The sequence below is a fragment of the Ambystoma mexicanum genome, chromosome 14 (assembly GCF_040938575.1).
Source record: "Ambystoma mexicanum isolate Mex_15411 chromosome 14, UKY_AmexF1_1, whole genome shotgun sequence".
Taxonomy (NCBI): Eukaryota; Metazoa; Chordata; class Amphibia; order Caudata; family Ambystomatidae; genus Ambystoma; species Ambystoma mexicanum.
The window spans coordinates 172907165-172926685 of record NC_090940.1 but is presented as its reverse complement, the minus strand read 5'-3'; the positions used below and the strand labels follow the sequence as shown (position 1 = coordinate 172926685).

Here is a 19521-nt window from a genome sequence, read left to right as displayed (position 1 = left end):
CGCGGAGGGCCTTCAGTAGAATGGATGAATCTATGTTCCGTAAACATCCAGCTAGCTATGGAAGGAACATGAGGTACTAGCCTGCTCAACATATAGAACTTTGCCAAAATAGCCAAGAGTAGACCGCCCGACCATGACACCTTCAACGGGAACTCAATGGAGACAGATATCATCCACTGACATACGCACACTCCTCAAAGACAGATACCAAAACATTTGGATAACAAAGAGGTAGGCCCCTTGGACGAAACAGGTACTGGGACACCAACATGCAACATACCAAATTGTGCCATTGAGGATACGAACATGGAATGTTATGCTAATAGGCTTTTATGCTGCGCCAAATCCCCACTCTAGTAGCTTCAGAGCACAAAGCATAAAAGAATAACTCTACAGAGCAGGGGAAGAGGAACCACAGGAGTTCTTGTGAGGCAAACATTGACAAACCACTTTCGCAATCCAGAATAGGCCAGAAGACACTGGCCAGCATCAAACAAATCATTTGAACATGGTAAAAAGCAAATTGCCATATCTCTCTAGACATGGAGTAAGGACTGAACATCCCACTAGTACCAAACAAATGCGCAACAGTGCCAGAATGTAAATGGAGACTCCCGGCACCGCATCACCCAAGTGCAGGAGTTCTGATCTCCTTGTCGTGCATGGCCTGAGAGGCCAGATACTAATGTGTGCAGCAGAAAGGTGGGTGACTACGGCAGCTCTGATCTCAGGGGGATGTAGCCACCCATGCACCCTTCCATAACTACCCAAGACTGCCAAAAGACCTGCTGGTTGAAAGAACCAAGAGTCTTTTGACACCATGCACTGGATGTCTGTCCAATGCAGCTGTGTTATGGATTCAACCAGGCCCCCACCGGTTATAGAAGAAGAACTATTGAAGCAAGTCATTCATAGAACAAACAGAATATTATTGAAGATTGTTAGTTATAAACCCTTCCAAATTATGTGGTGTGTGTCATCAGTAAATAGAATCCAAGTGTTTATCAAGAAAAGATCACCACGTTTCACACTGATTGTGCTTTGTCAAGGCCAGATTAAATATCTGTGTGCCCAGTATAGCCAAAAAACAACAAAGCCAATAATGCACTTGGCGGCCAGATTTCTAAGAATACTGGTATCAAGGACCTATTCGATTCCTGTGTGCCCAGTACAGCCAAATAGCAAATCTGGTAGCTGAGTCGGCTGTCGGAAGCCAAAGGGAAAAGACCCACCAAAGATGCTGGAATATACATCTAGTTGTGCACAATGATATCCCCAACACTGGTAGAGAGTTACTTAGTAAGACAAGACTCCTTAATACCCACCCAGCACTACTCCTACGAATGCCTGGTCTGCAAACTTGGTAATCTCTCCTACCTCCTCTCTGACCATTGCCACTATCTACAGGCCTTCTGGCCCTATCTCCCTGTTCCTCTCTGAATGGGCCGATTTCTCCTCCTCTCTAAACTTCTCCTCCTGGGTGACTTCAACATCTACCTTGACTCCTCAGTCACAGCCTCCACTCTCTTCTGTGAACTCTGCACCTCTCTCTCCCTCTCTATTCTCTCTTCAGGTCCTACCCACTGCGCTGGACATACTCTTGAGGCCTTCATTCATACTAATATGTTACTCTCCGCCCCTCTCTCCACCCCACACTCCTGGTCTGACCACTCCCTCCTCTCCTCCCAATTGTGGTCCTCTCGGCCCACTGATTGCACCTCCCTCAGCTCAGCCAGCCTCTTTTGCAGACATACGTCCAATGAAATGAGTGTCTTCTGCTGCCTTCGCTTCCACCCTCGTCCCTGTCTCCTCCCACTGTTGGCGGAGGTTGGAGGTTGTTGCTCCCTTCTGCTCTCAACAACCTCCATCTTGCCATCACCAACACCCTTGACTTTCTTGCCCCTGTCATGAGACTCTGCCTGAAACCTGCCACCAAGCATACCACTTGGTACGATTCTGACCTTGCAGCCCTGAAACACAAGTGCAGAGCTGCTGAATGTAAATGGCAGACCTCAAGCTCATCCTCGGACAAACTGGCCTGTCACCTTCTCCAAAGGCAATATCATCTCTCCATCCATTCCAAGAAGAGGGCCCACATCTAGGCTTGTATCAGTGGAGCAACCAACAACATGGCTGAACTCTTTAAAATCTGCAAGAAACTAGCCAATCCTTCTGCAGCAGTCTCCACCTCACCTCTTCCCTCCACGGTCCTCTGCACTATACTGGCCACCCACTTCACTGCAAAACTCAGTATATCCTGAGTGCTCTTTCTTCCTCCCATCCCCCAGCCACCCCTGGCTTTGCATCCTCCCTCATCCACTCTCTCCTCCTTTTCTCCTATCACATCGGACAAGGTCCCTAGAGTTGTCCGCTCTATGGAGTTCTCTCCCAAACAGGTCACCCCCTATTCTTCCAGAATTATTAAGGACAACATCGGCTCCCTTACCCCTGCACTTGCTGATTTCTGTAATCATTCTTTTGATAGCGGGTCTTTCCCCTGTTCCCCTAAGCACTCCCTTGCTCACCCCCTCCTGAAAAAGACTTTCGCCGACCCCTCATGTCCGGCCAACTACCACCCCATCTCTATCACTCCCTTCCTCGGGAAACTCCTGGAGAAGTTAGTCTTCCCCCAACTAACCCAGCATACAGAGCTTGTTGGCTGCCTACATGACCATCAATCTGGATTCCGAGCATCCAGAAGCATGGGAACTGCTCTCCTGAACACCCGTGAAGAACTGCTCACATCTCTTGACTCTAACTCACCTGCCGTCCTCATTCTACTTGATCTCTCCTCTGCGTTCAATACGGTTAACCACTCCACCCTCACAAAGCGGCTCCATGATACCCTGGGTATCTCAGAGTGGGCACTGGACTGGTTGACCTTCCCACCTCTATCTCCACCTGTGGCATTCCACAGGGCTCTACCCTTTCTCCCAAGCTCTTTAAGATCTATCTCGCCCTTCTTGCTCAGTGTATCTCCACTTTCTCCCCACACTTCCAGTGTTATGCAGATGACACCCAACTCTTCTTCAAACTTCGTTCTGAATCTCTTCCTACTGCCTCCACCAATCCCGACTGCCTGTCTGCTATCCAGTCTTGGTGCACCTCTAATGATCTCTGTCTTAATGCCAGCAAGACCGAGATCCTTCCTATTGGGACTCCTGTTCCTTCTTTCCTCCCTTCACTCTGGCCACCCTCTATGGGCTCTACCCCCTCTCCCTCCTCTGAAGCCAGAAATCTTGGAGTCATCTTTGAATCCTCTCTTTCTTTCCTTCCTCACATCCTGGACCTTGCCAAGAATGCCCACTTCCATCTTCACAAATATTCAATAATTCATAAAGAGGTTTCCTCCCTTTCCTCACTTTTTTTTCCCCAGAAGCTTAATGTCGCTAGAGCTCTGGTACTCCCCAGGCTGGACTATTGCAACAGCATCTTCCTTAATCTGCCCACCTCCTCTTAACGCCCCCTCCAGCTAATCCAGAATATGGCTGCAAGATTTATCCTTGGCCTCAATCCCAGGGACCGTATCTCTCCAGCCCTAAAGTATGTCCACTGGCTGCCGGTCGCTGCAAGGATCAAATTCAAATCCCTCTGCATCATCCATAAGGCTGTCTGGGGCTGGGGACCACACTATCTACAACTTGTTCTCACCAAATACTCTCCCTGCAGATCTCTCTGATCCTCTGGATCCAACTCTCTGCTTGTCAAGTGCTTCTCTAAGCAGCAAGCTGGTGGTGATCCATTCGCTCGGCCGGCTCCCTCCTCTGGAACAGCTTCCCCCTCTCTCGCCGTCTTGAGCCATATATCCTCAAATTGTGCGAGCTCCTCAAGACTTTCCTCTTCTCCTCCTCCTTCCCCCTCTCCCTCCCATGCTAAACCCCACAGTCTCTGAGATTGGTGGCCTACGCCCTTATGTGTCCTTCTGGGTCCTGGCCTTCTGTCCAATCGCCTTCAACCTCCACCTTCCCTCTGCACTTGCCTTCGGGCACCCACTGGCCTGTGTAATCTCACGGGCCTGCACTTATTGCACTAGCAGGTGATCACTCTCCTACCATGTGTTCACTGCCTTGCACTTACCTTTTGCCCTGCAACTGGCTCTCTGGCACTCCCCCCTCCGGGATACCCCCAGCACTTAACCCCCTCCCCTGTCCCTTGTCTCCCCCTGAACTTGCACGTTACGAATGTTCAAAAGGCCCAGTAGGTCCGCCTCTGCCTTTTGCTCATCATTGTTAATTCAGCTCACTGTCTTGTTGTGTTCCCTCCCCTTTGCCCAGTGGGCGCTTTGAAACATAATTCCTTGATGGATCAACGCCTTACAAACGCACAATAAAACACATGAAAAAATAAATAAATAAAGCAGACAGACACTACGAGGCCGCAGCAACCCCACTGAGAGATGACGAAAGGAAGTTGCACTCAATCCCATGCATCCAGGGGGGTGGTGGCCAAGTCCAGTAAGTCATCTTGACAGGGCTTCTGCACCCTGATTTAGAATCGATATCCCAGGGGTCTTTATTGTCATTAAATAATGTTCAAAATAGAAGCAAAAAGCCAGGTACACCATGTAGACTGCAACAACAACTCAGTAGGTATATATGTGTTTCAAGTCTCTTTGACACATTCTAGCAGTGGTCAAGTCCTAAAAAATTAAAGTGGGGGGACTCATCAACAAACGCAATGGGATGTGACGTCGCCAGAATATTGCATATCAAGGTGAAATATGCAAATGTCACTAAATTGGCTTTGCATAACCACCCAAATTGCACAGGACGAATGGCATTTGCTTTCCATAAAATCCACACACAAACAAAACCAAGAGAGGAAATGTTCTTCTATTAGTGTTTTTGAAAACGTTAAAAGGTGTGCATGTTTCAAACTCCAAAGAACCAATACAAATGTTTTCCCTGGGACTTGCAGTACCGAAATGGGACATTTCCCCTTTAGTTGTTTGTCATTTTTCATCAGCTTGTATAGTGCAGTGGTGAAGTGTCGGGCCTACAAACCTGATGACTTTAATTCATAAATCCAAAGAGGACATCAATGTTTCTCTTTTAGCTGGGGGGACTCCGTCCCCCACGTGTACCCTCGACTTGAGCCCTGCGGTCTAGACACGGCACACAAAGGATGTGGTAGGCGGGCGCCACCCCACAGACATGCCTTGTCAGGCTGCACACAGGATGTATGAGCGGGGGAAAGCAAGCGGGGGCCCGGGTTCAGTGCATCCCGTCACTTGGAGACCACGTGCAGGGGGCGACAGGGGCAAGAGTCTTGGAGCATGGGGGAATGGGGCCAGTAGGAGGAGTGGAGCATAATGTCGAGTTCAAGGTGGGGAGCCCGAAAATGAATACTGGCAAGGCGGAATGGGGGGAGCTATGGAGGGGATGCAGGGTGTGCGGGTTCAGGGGCAACCGTCAATAATACAGGTGGGCACTGGACCGAAAAGAGGGTAAAGGACACCAAAACATGCCAAAGCAGCGTTCGGGAAGGGGGCACAACACAGAACCAAACCGATTTATATTATAAGGCCCGAAGCCAGAGGCGTAGACAGGGTAGGGTCCTATCAGGCCATGCCCGCCCACAACCTGTAAATGCCCACTCAGCAGAGCTGTGTGGGCATGCGCAGATGTCAATGCCACAGCAGTGGACCCAACTACATTAGCTTCAGGCCCCACTTGTCACCCAATCTTGGCTTCGCGTTTGCCTGAAGCAGGAACCACAAACTTCAGTGAGGCATTACACCCACTGAACCATAAATGCACCAGCCACCTTCCCCCCCCCACCCCCCCCCCCTCCCCCGCCACTGAAGAGTGGGCACACTTTACTCTCTGTTCCTGATATAACTTGACCATAAAACAAAGAGCACCGAAAATGGACATATTCTCATGGACCATGAAATGGAAATACGTGTTTTAGCCTGCCAGTCTGGAAGGGCAACCACTGCACAGAAGGGTCAAAAAAGAGTTTTGTGGACTTTGTGGATTCGAAAGGGATGCATGGAGATGCATGCCTTACACACACATTATGTTGCACCGGCCTGAATATGAGTAGGAGAGACACATTTAAATGTGGAGGAACACATTGCTAGCCCCGCCCATCTCTTCGGAGTTGTGCAAATGTGCAAGATTCTCCATTCGGAACCGGAAGGTGCACATCCCAAATATGCACAATCTCACCCACGACACGGCACGAGAAGGGGCACACGCATAGCTCAGTGGCAACATGCTTGCCTTTGGTACAAGGCAACGTTGCGCAACATGGGTTTGATCCCTAATCTGGTGCTTCAAAGCTGAAGGAGTCTGGCATTAAGTGCAATGTAAATGACCAAAAATCATAAAATCACTATCAATTCAAAGCACCTAAGGAAAGGTGAGTTCTTGGCCGAAGAGTTTTGCCAGATTATCATATTACAAATAGTTTCTAAGCGCGAACCCGGGTTCGAACCTCTGTTGCTATGCCTCAAGACAAACGCATTGCGCCTGAGCTATCCTCCCCGGCCAATCAGATGGTGAAAGGGGAAACCTCCTTTTATGACAAATTTATTGATCATGCAAAAATTAAACAACCAGATCACTACGCAGACAAGCTGCGGAGACAGGGACCAGGATAGGAATTTAAATAGTGTTTTGTTTCTGCGAAAGAAATGGGCGCCTCCTTTGCTGCGACTGCAGCAGCGCCATTTTAGAAAAACAAAACGCTGCATGTTTGAAACCTCGGTGAGCCGCTGGACAACCCTTGCCCTCTGAAGTCTCCCAGTGTTGTATCCGTACCTCGCTACCTCGCTACCAAATTTCCAGAGTAAATCCGACCCTAAATTAGCTCCTTCAGTAACCTTTCCAAAATGGCACTGCGGTAAAGTTGGAGACCATGCAGAGTGCATACATAAAGAAACCAGGGAAAGAGACAGGCTGGATGAGGCTGGACTTTCACAGATAAAGGCAATCCTCTATGGTGACATCAGAGGTGACTTTGTGGGCAGAATACTCGTAAAGTATGTACAATATGTTACTCCTTGAATCAGGCCGCATCCTGCACAGCAACACCTTGCACCATGGCTTGGCGAGTAAGCAATGGAGTGCTGTGTGTATGTGCAGAACTGAGGTGGCGAGTGACTTTTATGGGTCGCTAGTAGCTTGTGATATTTTTACCCCTGCCTTACACAAAGCTTCGCCCGAAGGCCTGAAAGCAATTGCTATTAATTAAGCACAGCTTTTAGAAAACGTTGCTGCTGTCCTCAAGTTAATGTTACAACGGGTCTCCAGGATATTCATCCCCGGCAAAGCATCTCCCAGCCAGCTGCAGCTCAGCAGGCCCTGGTGCACGCATGCGCATGCCTTCCATCGACTCTGCCCATGACACTCCAACGCTTCAGTTGCCCACATCTGCCCGCTTCACCCGTATTGGTGCCGAGGCGCAGCCACGATCGTCTAACACGTGGGGGCTGAAGGTAGTGTGGTTGGGTCCACTGCAGTGACATTAACATGTGCAAATGCCCACACAGCGGTGCTGAGAGGCTATTCACGGATTGTGGGTGGGCCGGGCCGGCGAAGCACTACCGACTGAGCTAACACGCCATTCAATTTAAATGTTAATTCAGACCGATATCAGGGCTTCCAATAATTTGCTTCATGGTGCACAGGCCAGGGACTTATTTTACTAATAATACTCACTACCATCGACAGTACTGGATCTACAAGGAAATGAGTCACTAAACGACCCAGTAGGAAGCAATGACATTACTTTTATTTATCTATTATTACATTTGTAAGGTGCCCCTAACCCTCGGGCATCTGGGCGGAACAGCTTAAGAGATTGGTTACAGGTTTGGTTACAGGTTTTCAACAAGCTTCAGCGTATGGTTAGAAGTTATGTTGTGATAACGGATACATGTTTGACAAGGCTTAAGTGATTGGTTACAGAATTACTTGCATTGAGGTAATGAGTGATTACTCTGCAGTGATATTATTTTATAAAAATTGCATCTAGAAACGGTTTAATGCCGGTAAGATAGCTCAGCTGGTTGAGCGCTCGCTGCTGTGATCTGATCGAGATCTGCAGGCCCCAGATTCAAATCCCGGCAAGGCCAACTTGCCCATTCATCCTTCCGGGGTTGATAAATGAGCATCTGTTTTGGTTGGGTGATATTGTATGTAAATATGTGCCCTGGATCAAGGTGCTATATAAAAAAATACATCATTATCATTAAAGCCCATTGACGCCCCCTGTAGAACTGCACTACACTGCCTTGCGAAAGTGTCTTCACGCAAAAAAAAGAAACCAAGTGTCGACATTGTTGTTATCAATAAAATACTTGGACATTTGAAAAATTCTCACTCAGTCTTTCAGTTCCATTAACAATTGATATTAATGTGTATCTTGCTGGGAGTTTGCGCAGACGACAGCGTACCTTAGAAAAAGGGTTTTATCCATTCGCCACGACTTGGTGCCATACAATTTGGTACCAAAAATGTTTGCAGAGTTTTCAGGTGGATCTTGGATCTGTGATTGCTGATGTGTTTACTCATCTAGCGGTGGGTTTTGCAGGTCTGTAGTTTCTTGCATGGCTATTTGATGCAATTAATGATGTCGCCGGTTTTGCAATTGGAGAATTCATTAAGGTCCCTGGTTGCTTCCATGTAATAATGTCCCTTCAAGAATGTCTCCTGAGAAAAAAGTCGCCGTTTTTTGTGGAGACATTATTACATTGAATAAGGGGAGTAGGGGACATACCCGTAACTCGTCCCCATACATAATGTCACCATATATAATACCGCCAATGGCTTTTCCCAGTGACATTATGTATGGGACATTATGTATGGGGACATTATAACCTGATACCCCCCGGTTATGGTACCGGGTCAGACTTTTCCAGTTTTCTTTGCAAAGGGGTCCATAGAGCATGGGCCACAGGGAGGGATGGTGGCCTTTTAATATCTAGAAAACCCTATGTGGATGTCATGGGATCACTCGCCTGCATGTCCTGTCCTGTTCCAAAAAGAACAGCATCACCATCTTTCATCCAAGGCTAAAATTGATGACTGCTGCTCTTAACTTCACTCACTCCCATCAGAAGACAAAGGTACATATTCATTTGCCACTAAGGCTGTGAAATGTATTACTCCTGAAAGGCGTCTTGAAAAATTAGGATCCCAGTAGAGTAAGTTTAATCATAGGTGTTTTTACCTCCCACAGGTAACTGACAGATGATTAGTGGTTTTAACTCTGTATTGTTAAACTACTTCACTTTGTGACATTACTGATCCCTGAGGGACAATATCCACAATTATATTTAATAGAGCATCCACTATTGAGGCTTGTCACTGTTACTGATTAATATATCCCTGAAGAAGACTATGTGTTATCAACGTCCCTGCATTTTCAGTCGAAACATGCCAGCCATACATGATGTTTTGTAAAAATTGAAACTAGCAAAGAATAGGGCAGGGGCTATTCGAAAACCTCTTCAAAGAACAATTATGTATGTTCTGGCCTGATGATTTTAAACATTGTACTTGCATTGTTTGATATGAATGAAGATTTAGTATGATTGGAATATGACTGAAATGAATGGTTGCTTTGTATTGTTCATTTCCTTGGTCACTCAAGCAATTAAGCAGTGTGCATATTTGAATATAATCTGCCCATTTCTAAAATACTTAGAATTATTCACCACTTACTATTTCAAATTGTTACTTACACAGTGATTGTTGGCCGAACTATTATTCATTTGGGATATTCATCCATTAGGAATGCTTATTTTCTAAAGTCTAATTTTCTCCCAGTTATTGACAGATATAGGTAACACATTACTTCACCTTTTGTAAACTCCTGTAAGGTTATTTGTGCCAAGCATTGTTTCTATCTTGAAAGTTGTGTCAGGAGGCAGCAGGCGACTCTCCAATCTGGGCTCTGTGGATTCCACCACTATCTACTCCGAAACCAAGTGGACTACCCAAAGGATGCTCATGTCCTCCTGGGTCCTGCCCCCCACCCCCAATCGCTTTCAGCCTCCGCCCACAAACAACACTTGCCTTTAGGCTGTCTCACAGGCCTGCACTTATTGTTTTGGCAGTTCACCTCTCTTACCAAGTGATCTCTGCTTGCAACTTACTCCCTCACACTTCCGTCCGTGGAACTCCTAGCACTTACCCCCCTCCCTCGTCCCCTCTCTCGCTCTGCACTTGCACACTCTGAATGCTCACAAGGCCTAGTAGTACCGCCTCTTTCTTTCTCTTTACTGTTGTTATATTTACATTTCATTCCCATGCTCCCTCCCCGTTGCCCTGTGGGTGCTTTGAAACACAAAGGACTTGATGTATAAGCACCTTACAAATGCACAATAAATAAATAAAAATAAATAAAATGTCTATTCAGACCTACAGTCAGGGCTGGGCAACTCAAAAGGAGTCAGAATGGCAAAAAGTCTTCTGAATTTAAAAAGGCGTCTTTGAAAGTATGTCTGGTCTTTTCCTGGGGTCACTAGGTCTTTTGAATAATCCCATGCTTGTTCTTGATTTATTTATTACATTAATCGCCCTCTTGCAGTGGCCTCGGGCTGGTTAACATCACCCAGATCTCTCCTGGACTCATGTTGTACTTCTAGGCTTCCACTAAGCTGGTGACAGGTGTCCCAGAGGTCAGGATGGCCCAGTAGTTGGTCAGGTGCTTGTTGAGATGGTTCTAATCGATCTCCCTGACTACGGTTCTTAACTTACAAGCTCCCAGCCACCTCTTACCCTTCCCTTCACTCAGCCAACACTCACTCGTTCCTGATGCCTCGTTCTAGAACGCATCTGCACCCCTCAAGCTGGCTGCCATCTGTCTACCTTGAAGTTCCACCACAAGCTTATTCCTCCTCCCACTTTGCCTCCACAACATAGCCTTTTATTGCCTCACTGGCTCTCTGCATCTCTGGGGGACATCCCCCTTCTCCTTCTGCTTCTTCTCTTTCAGCTCTTCTTATAACTGCTTTTTCTTCCTCCATCTAAATCCTCCACTTTCTACTGTTATCACCACCTTTCAGTTTCCACCATCAACCCCTCCACCTCTTCCTTCACTTTTTCATTCACCACCACCTCTTCCTGCACCACCACTTTCTTCATCCCCAACTGCTCTTCTCAACCACTCGCTGCACTACTTCTCCAAAATCCCACATTCAAATGCTTGTTACTTGGGTTTTTACTGGGGTTTCATCCCACCCCTTGGTCTTGGCTTAGGATAAGGACCTGCAGCTGAGTACATAGTTATTTGTTTGCCGGTAAGGCAGCTCAGCATGTTGAGCGCTTGCTGCTGCGATCTGTGTGTGATTTGCAGGTTCGAATCCCGGCAAGATCAAGTCAGCCTTTTATCCTTCCAAGGTCTATAAATGCGTACCAACTTCAGTTGAGTGATATTGTATGTAAATATGTTTTCTGCAAAATGCTTTGACGAAAGCACTATATAAATAACACATTATCATTTGTTTTTGGGGACTGGTTCCCTATTCTGCGTTGGTTGCTCTCAGGTGTGTCAGTATATATTCTCCAGACCACCTTTCTCCAGCAAACCAAGCCTTTAAAAACGCTACTGAACAGAGGGTCCCTGGAATGGCCCTCATGTCCCCTATTTTTATGTCAGCCTGAAGGATGAGAAATGAGAGATGCAACTCGCTGTTCGGCAAACCATCAGGTGCGCCAGTGTATTCTACGTATGGGAAGAGATATTCTCTCAGACGACCGCTCAAACCCTATCCAGTTGACGGCTTCAAAGAGACAGGTGTCTCATCACTGGATCAGGTTGACTGATAATAAAGTCCAGCCGTGCTGACGTCACTAGTGATAACACGACATAGCAGCGTTAGTCATAAAGTAAATTTGCACTCCTGCATGAAGTTACGCAGAAACATGCACACACGAAGAACATGCTTAGACCATTCTGTAGATAAATGACAGAAACATACACGCACTGTCAAAAACATTTCCTTTTCACTAGCCAAATGCAGAAACGCAAGAAAGCTAAGCATGCATGGACCGAGCTTGCAACCGCTTTATTGCAATTAACCATAAGGAGCTTCGGGGACGTATAAGGAACCTATAAGGTCTTGATCATTATTAATCATTATTAATCACAAGGCACAGAGACAGTAGGGCAGGGGAAATTCCTGATTCCCGAGGCAGTGAGCCACCTGCGAAATACAGAATAAAATCTGCAATAATTACAGACTGAAAAGCTCGGTTTTGTGGTCCTCGACCATGTGACTCTGAACACTGGCTATATACTCATGGTGGAAAAGGAGCTTTTCCCAGTGAAGCGGACAAGATTGATAAATGCGTTGTCCACCGAACAGTGCAACCTACAGGCACTATCCCAGGGTAGGTAGCTATATCAGTGGCAACACTGGGGACACACAGTCTTTCTCATTACTGTGAAAAGGTTCACTGAGTGCTGTGAACAGAGCAGGGTGCCAGGCCTGAGGAGACCTGCTTCAGGCAATCGAGATGCTCAAGCCCAGGGTTGTAATATAATGTTGCAAGGTCCAATGGTCATCGTGCAACCCTACAGCAAAGTAATAGATCTTTTTTGGGGCAGTCTCAGGAGAACCCACCTGACATCGGAAGAACAATGGAATAACACACATGGGATTTCTAAAGGTAATATCACCCGAGCTACCCAATGGGGATGGCCCTTAGGTTTTTGGGATGGGTTGGTGGTAGTGACGTGACTAAGGGATAAAACCAGGTGACGCAGGTTCAGACGCTGTGATTGCCGGAGATTTTGTTGTTTCCTGTATGATTTGTGTCTTTTGGAGAATAAAGATGGTTTATTTGCCCCATGGCTGAGTTCTCAGTTTTTGCCTGGGCAAGTGTTTGTATGAACCTCAGATACTCTGCTGACCTGTGGTATTATTGATATGAACAACCCCGTCCTCTGGTATACTATTACAAAGTGGTAGAAGAGGACAGTTGGCTACGTTTGATCAACACAAAGCCATCTCTTGCCATTGCAATGCCTGGAGAGCTGTGAGGTGACCCACGGAGATCGAGAGTTACACGGAAGATGCACCCCATGAAGAAGCCATCAGGAGCTGCCCTGGAGAAAATCCTGTCGCTGTCCATGTGGCACCCAGAAGACCAGAAGGGTGGAGTGGCAGGTTGGGGGAGAACCGGTGGTCGAGCGGCTTCAGCTGATCATGGAGTGTAGGTATAGGTTCAGCCATACGTCAAATAGGGGAAAGGTGAAAAGAGGTGGGTGTGGGGTGCTGTTGAACATTTTGGGGTGACAAGATGCAGAGGAGGATGCTAATTGCTTGTGGTTAGGGAACATTCGATCTTGAGGTGACCAGTTTCGTCAGTTAGCCTAGATTATTGGCTCATGAGTACGGATGATAAAAGCTATGTAAATATTGGATTTCCTGTGGGTTTGGCATTGTAGCTCGGGTCATGGATGATGGTATCCCGGTTTATAGGGCTTAGCAAGTGAAGCTAGCTTGAATCACGGAAGGCGTTCTTCTGGTTAAGTCTTACAGAGGTGTTTTATCTACAAGGCCATGCTGTAGGTACAGATTGAGCACATGAAGTATTGGTATTCCATTTTAGAAGGCAGGAAGGCGGCGATGGATATATGTTGTTCGTCTTTGTTGTCGTGTGGGTATAGCTGGGGAATGTTCTGATTGATTTAGTGAGAGGGTGGGTGTTGGCGATCCTTCCTTTTTTCTTCTGTATTATAGAGGTAACTTCATCAGTAAGGTTCATCTATAGGACTTGGAGAGCCCGAGAGGTGCACAACTTTTGCAACCTTCTAGGATTAAAAGAGTTGTTTTGTTTTGGGGCAGTGCATTAAAAGCCGCGTGCGCAAGATTGGTGGGCGTGCCTGTGAAGGCAAAGAGTTGCAGAAGGGCGGTGCGTGGAGCACCCCGAGGGCATTGATTGAGAGCCGGAGAGGCTTGTGATTTTTGTGGCTTGAACTGTTATTTGAACATTTAGCGTTAAGGCAACATAAAGTGAATTTGTTTGATTATAGTGGAAGTGTCGAAAGCCCTGACTTGCGGTCAAGTAAGTATTAAATTAATGTATTGTGGCAAAAAAATGGGGGGACAGCCCTACAGCATATGTGAAGGACCCTCTGGCGCTAAAAGGACAAGATTTGTAATTTCAGTGAGGAATGGACATGGAGCACAGAGGGTAAAACTGCCTAAGCCATGGCTAAAGGGAGGGAGCTTCTCCAAATGTGTGCAGCAACCATTACACGTGCATATACACAAGGCTTACAAGGGGAAGAAGTTGGGTAAGCGAATGTCTTAATTAATTGTGGAAAATGTTCCAGGGCGATGGGGTGTGGGGTGTGGCACGGCATCCCTGGATGCTGACCCAAGAGGAGGGTGCGGGCGAAAAAACCTTTGGCCCCTACCTTTCCTCATCCTGAACATGAGAGCGAAGGGGCAACAGCGAGGGTCCAGGGATTATATCCATTAAGGGAATTAAGAGCAGTGGCAGGGTACACACATCCCATATTTCACCTCCAGTATACAGCAAGAGAGAGGGGCAGGACGAGACCGGGCAGGTGGTCAAGGGAGCTCAGAGTGCAGGTGCCAAAAACAGAGAGCGCAGCGTGATTCAAGCATGCATAAAAGAGAACGAAATGGGGTTAGAGGGAAGAAAGGAGGGACCAGAGAATATAGTTCTGAACGAGTGGGTAAGCAGAAAATATTGTTGAAACTAGAGAGGAAGGTAGCGGGCGGGATGGGAGACCCTAATCAATAGGTAGCGGGTTGCAAGGACACAAATTAAGCAAAAGAATGGGCAGCGATAATGGAAGAAGTAGAGAGACAAGAGAAAGAGGAAAAGGAGGAGCGCAAAAGAGCACAAAGGGAAAGTCAGAAGGCAGAAGTGTGAGAACGCGAGGAGCAAGAGGTGCAGAGACAGAAAGAGCTCGAATATATGGTGAGACGGAGGGCAGAAGAAGATAGGGGAAGGCAAATGCAGATGAAAAAGGACAAGAGGAAGTCGGAAGTAGAGCAGCTCCTTATAGAGCGACAGCATAGGGAAGAAGATGAGCGTGCTGTGAGGCAAGTACAAGTAAAGTTGGGTTTAGCACGTTTTAATGACAATGAAGGAGGAGAGGAGCAAGGGAAGCAAGACCTAGGCTGGAGGCATAGCATGGTGGCCCTGCTGCCATACAGAGACAATATTGTGACCTCCAAGAGGGGTGAGTGCAGGAGCATGACTAACATAGGACAGGGGCAGCAAGAAGGTGCAGCGTTAAGGAGACTTATCTTCCAAGATAATACTGACAGTGATGGTGGAGATACAGGGTCCAATGATAACTTAGTAGGGAGTGAGGATGAGTGAGTAGGACGATCTGTTCATCATCCTCCAATGAAGAGCCCGGATCGAGACACAGTGACAGCATTACTTCATACATGCAGAGGCTGTAGGACCTCCCAGCATGAAGCAGGGGAGAATAAGTGAGAGCGTTTACCACCACCAAAGACACTGGGAGATAAGGTGGGAAGACTGGACTAACCCAATGCTCACTATTAGAGAAGGAAGGGGCAACCTCAATACATACCATGGCAACAGATTGACAAAAGGGGTCATACATATACTTGCGTGATGTTAGTAACAATGTGATCAGCACTGTAAGTGTCAACACAATTAGTGTTTCTGGCTACAGAGGGGAAACTGTGTTTTGCATCAGTTCATTAGGTAGTAGAACTTTCCAAGTCGTCAAGTCGTCAGGACACCCCGGCTCAAGGCAATGTATTAAAGTGTATGGTTCACCCGTTGTGGAGAACAGCACCAGACAATCTCTACAAACAAATATAAATAACATTTTGACCAGGGATAGATTTCTTATGCGTAGACCTAATTTGCCAAAACTTGCCACCCACCTATCTTCTCTTCTCTTCTGTGTGTCTTGGGCCACTTGTTAGTCAACACGTAGGGAAACACTGTGTGTTGTGCAGATTATTGCTGGAAAACATAAATGGGCATCAATTTGTCCTCATCTTATTATTCCCATGAGTTACCATGTAACTTGGTATACACGCCTAAGGCCTTTTTAATGATTACTTTATTGGTTAATTGCTCCACTTTGAATGTTCGTTCTCCAATAAACTGAGCATGCTTTTTTGAAACACAACTCAACAAGAGCCTGTTTTGTAATATCAGTATTTCTCGCGAGAGAAGACCTGTCAGAAAATAAGAAAGCGTTTTACCACATTGTTGTTTATTTTTCTTTACTCGCACAACATGCACACAAACATAAACATAAGCACCTGGATTCAAAAACCTGTGCTGCTTGTATTATGCAAACCTATTGTCTATAATATCCTCACGGCAACCCTGTCCTGTTCCCATACTGATGCCTTTTGAGCAGCCAAATTCCCGGATCGAGAAATCTTTCACAGATTTGGTGTGTGTGAGGTCCTGCGGTCTGACAATGGCCCTCACTTCGCCAATGAGATGTTCCATCACATCGCAACTCTGCTAGGAATTCAACACTAATTCTTCTGTGCGTATATCATCTGCAGTTGAACGGGGAGTGCAAATGCCTCAACGGGCTGCTGAAGGAGACTATTCCAAGATAAAAGTAACCTTAAATAAAAGTTGGCTCCACTGTCTGCCCTTAGCTTTATTTTCATTGTGCATCAACCAGGGTCCGACCACCATTTAACCCCATATGAGGTGGTAACTGGGTGGCACATGAGACTTCCCTTGGCTCCTCCCATTAGGGCTCTAACAGACGGAGAAACAATGACTAATATATTTGGACAGGAAATGTATGTTTACACCACTGCCTTAATGGCTAGTGCCTATTTTATTTCTCACCAACTGCAGGCACAACAGCAGAGACCGAAAGGAAAAGAAAAAGGCAATGATACAGAAACAAACAAAGAGCGGCTCAAACCACCACAACTCTACCTGGGAGACACTGTGCTCTTATGGAACTTCACCCGTACCTGGATCAAGCCCAGGTTCACAGGACCACACATGATTAAGGAGATAACTGATATGGCCATAAAGAGATGAGGCATAAAGGCCTGGAACTATCTGAGGAACTTCAAACCCTGTCAAGCAGCGGCTTCTCCTAGCAACGACAGCAAAGGGGCCAATATCCCACAAGAAGAAGAACATAAGGATCAGAAAAGAGTATTGCAGCCCAGCAGAGGCCAACCAATGATTACTCGCTCCCAAGGGAACGAGATAGGGAAAGGACTGCTTATATATTCAGAGTGAAGGTGCACTGTTTGTTTATTATTTTTCTTTCCGCACATTGAAAGTATTCATCGTGAAAGTAGTGACTGATTTCAAACTCATCACATGCTTCCCCAAGACCCTCACCTGACTACCTTTCAAGGCCAATTTGTCCAGTTTGTTAATTTTATATAAAACCTATTCCCCCTTCTGCCCCAAAGGATACTCAAAGACTCTAACCACCCCCCTTCCTGACACAAACACATTTGCATAACACGAAACACAAGACTAATTTTAAAACTGTTTACCTGACATGTCCCAAACTAAGGGTCAGGCAAAGTAAGGCAATTTTCCCAAATCACACACACCTGATGGCCCTTTCCTTTCCCCACAGGGATAAAAGGGTGAGCACAAGAGCACAGGAGGAGCAAGGCAGATAGCACGACGAAGAGGAGGAGAAAGATGGCACAGATGGAGAGGATGACAAGAGAGTCGACCTTGCCCTTTCCGACCAAGGCCCGTGAAATCTCCCCAGAGGGAATGATAAGTCAGCGAACAGTAGCCAGCGTATATTGCACCAGATGTCAATGGTACACAAGACCCTCCTCCACTGATTGTCAAGCCGGGGAGAGGCGTTTGTCTCTGTGGTACCAGCCTGGACTCCGAGACGAGAGAAAGCCAAGCAGTTCATCACAGCTGGTGAGCGAGGGGAGTGTTGATAAAAAACCAAACTGTGTTGAATGAAAAGTAGCCGAAGACCAAGTTGAACTCTGAAAAGCAAAAGGATATTATTAATGGAGGAGGGGGAACACCAGATACAGAGGAGTCCGGCACCACGTGGATGCTCACGCAGGAAACTCTGGGCGATTACTCAATGGTAAAGACTACCGTAATCCGAAGGCCTTGGGAAGAGGCGAAGAATGCTCAAAGTGGTCATACAGGGGTCTTGTAAAATCCTCTGTACCGTTGAAAGTCTTTGACCGACAGGGAACTTTGAAAGCTAAGGGAAGTGAATCCAGCATGGTAAAAATTAGCACATGAACTATGTTTCGTGAAGATTAGCAAGAGTGAACCCGACCTAGGGATGCTAATGAAAAGGGGCAGAGTCTAAAAGTCCTGTGAGGAATTGTTGGTAAAGTTTGGCAAGAGTTAGTCCGGCAGAGGGAAGCCGACAATCCAGAATAGTGTATGGAACGAGGTGATCCCCACCAAGGGGTGTGTACCTGAATAAACTGTTAGAAAAGTTGACGAGAGTGAACCCGGCAGAGGGAAGCCGACAACTAAAAGTAGGCGAGAGTGAGCCCGGCAGAGGGAAGCTGACAACCAGGGGAAAAGACCGAAACCCTGTTTAAAAAGGCATTAAGATTTGTGAAAGAAGGAAGTATTGCAAGACAAGGGGAAGGAAAGAAAAGTTCCCCCCTTGTCATCTGTGGTCCGAGCCCGGCCGAGGGAGATCCAGGATTGGAAAGTTATCATCTAAAGTTCACTGAGAAAGCAACTGTTTTGTTAATTTGTTGAATACGACTTGTGAGGGGTCAGCACCCACAGGTGAAGCCATCACCCAAAATGTTTTTGGAATAGAACTTTGTGTATGTTTGTCGAGAACATCAGACCTCAAAGGCAAGATACTTTTTGTTAAAGGAGACTTGGTCATCAAAAAAACTAATAGTGGATGCAGAATTGCCGTCTCATGCTGGGAAAGCTCATGCATGTGCTGTGCTTCAAAGTCCCATCTTGTCCCGTGCTAAAAACATGGGGAGGGGAGACCTCATGGCAATCACATCATGACCTATTATTTGTGAACACTCTTTGTCTTTTGAATACCCTATCCCACACTCTTTCTGTAATTAGTCGTAAGGATTTGGCAATAGGTTTCTTTAGTATAGGCCTTTTTACTTTGACAAGATGCCACACGGACAGCCTTATTTTTTATTTGATGGTCGACGCTTGCTCCCATCTTAGATTTTGGTTTAGTTTAGGCGTTTTTCCACCCTGGATTAAGAGTTTAATAAACACCCTTGAACTGTGATCACTTGTGTCTGTCTTTACTGTTGCCACCGTGAGTTCCTTACATATGGTGTCAAAGGTGGGATTTCATCCAATTCATAATAGCTGGAGAACCCTGTTACTTGTAGAGAATTCAAATAGAGACAAACCCTATCAACCTCCTTTTCCCTCAATGGTGAGAAATCGCTGGAGGGCATGACACCTGCCTTCCCACCCTTAGTACAGAAAATGAGAGTACAATTCTTCCTCTTCACCTCTCAAGCTATTTTTCACAAACGAAAAATGATAGAGGCAAACAGCTATCACCTCCAATGTCCCTACAACTATCATATCCGAGAGAAAA

General features: G+C 46.4%; 1 protein-coding gene across 5 annotated transcripts in view; it reads left to right on the top strand.

The window, feature by feature from the left end:
• Nucleotides 1–19521, top strand: part of LOC138527573 (carbohydrate sulfotransferase 8-like) — a 426404-nt gene that overhangs the window by 329613 nt on the left and 77270 nt on the right. The gene's annotated exons all lie outside the window — the stretch shown is intronic.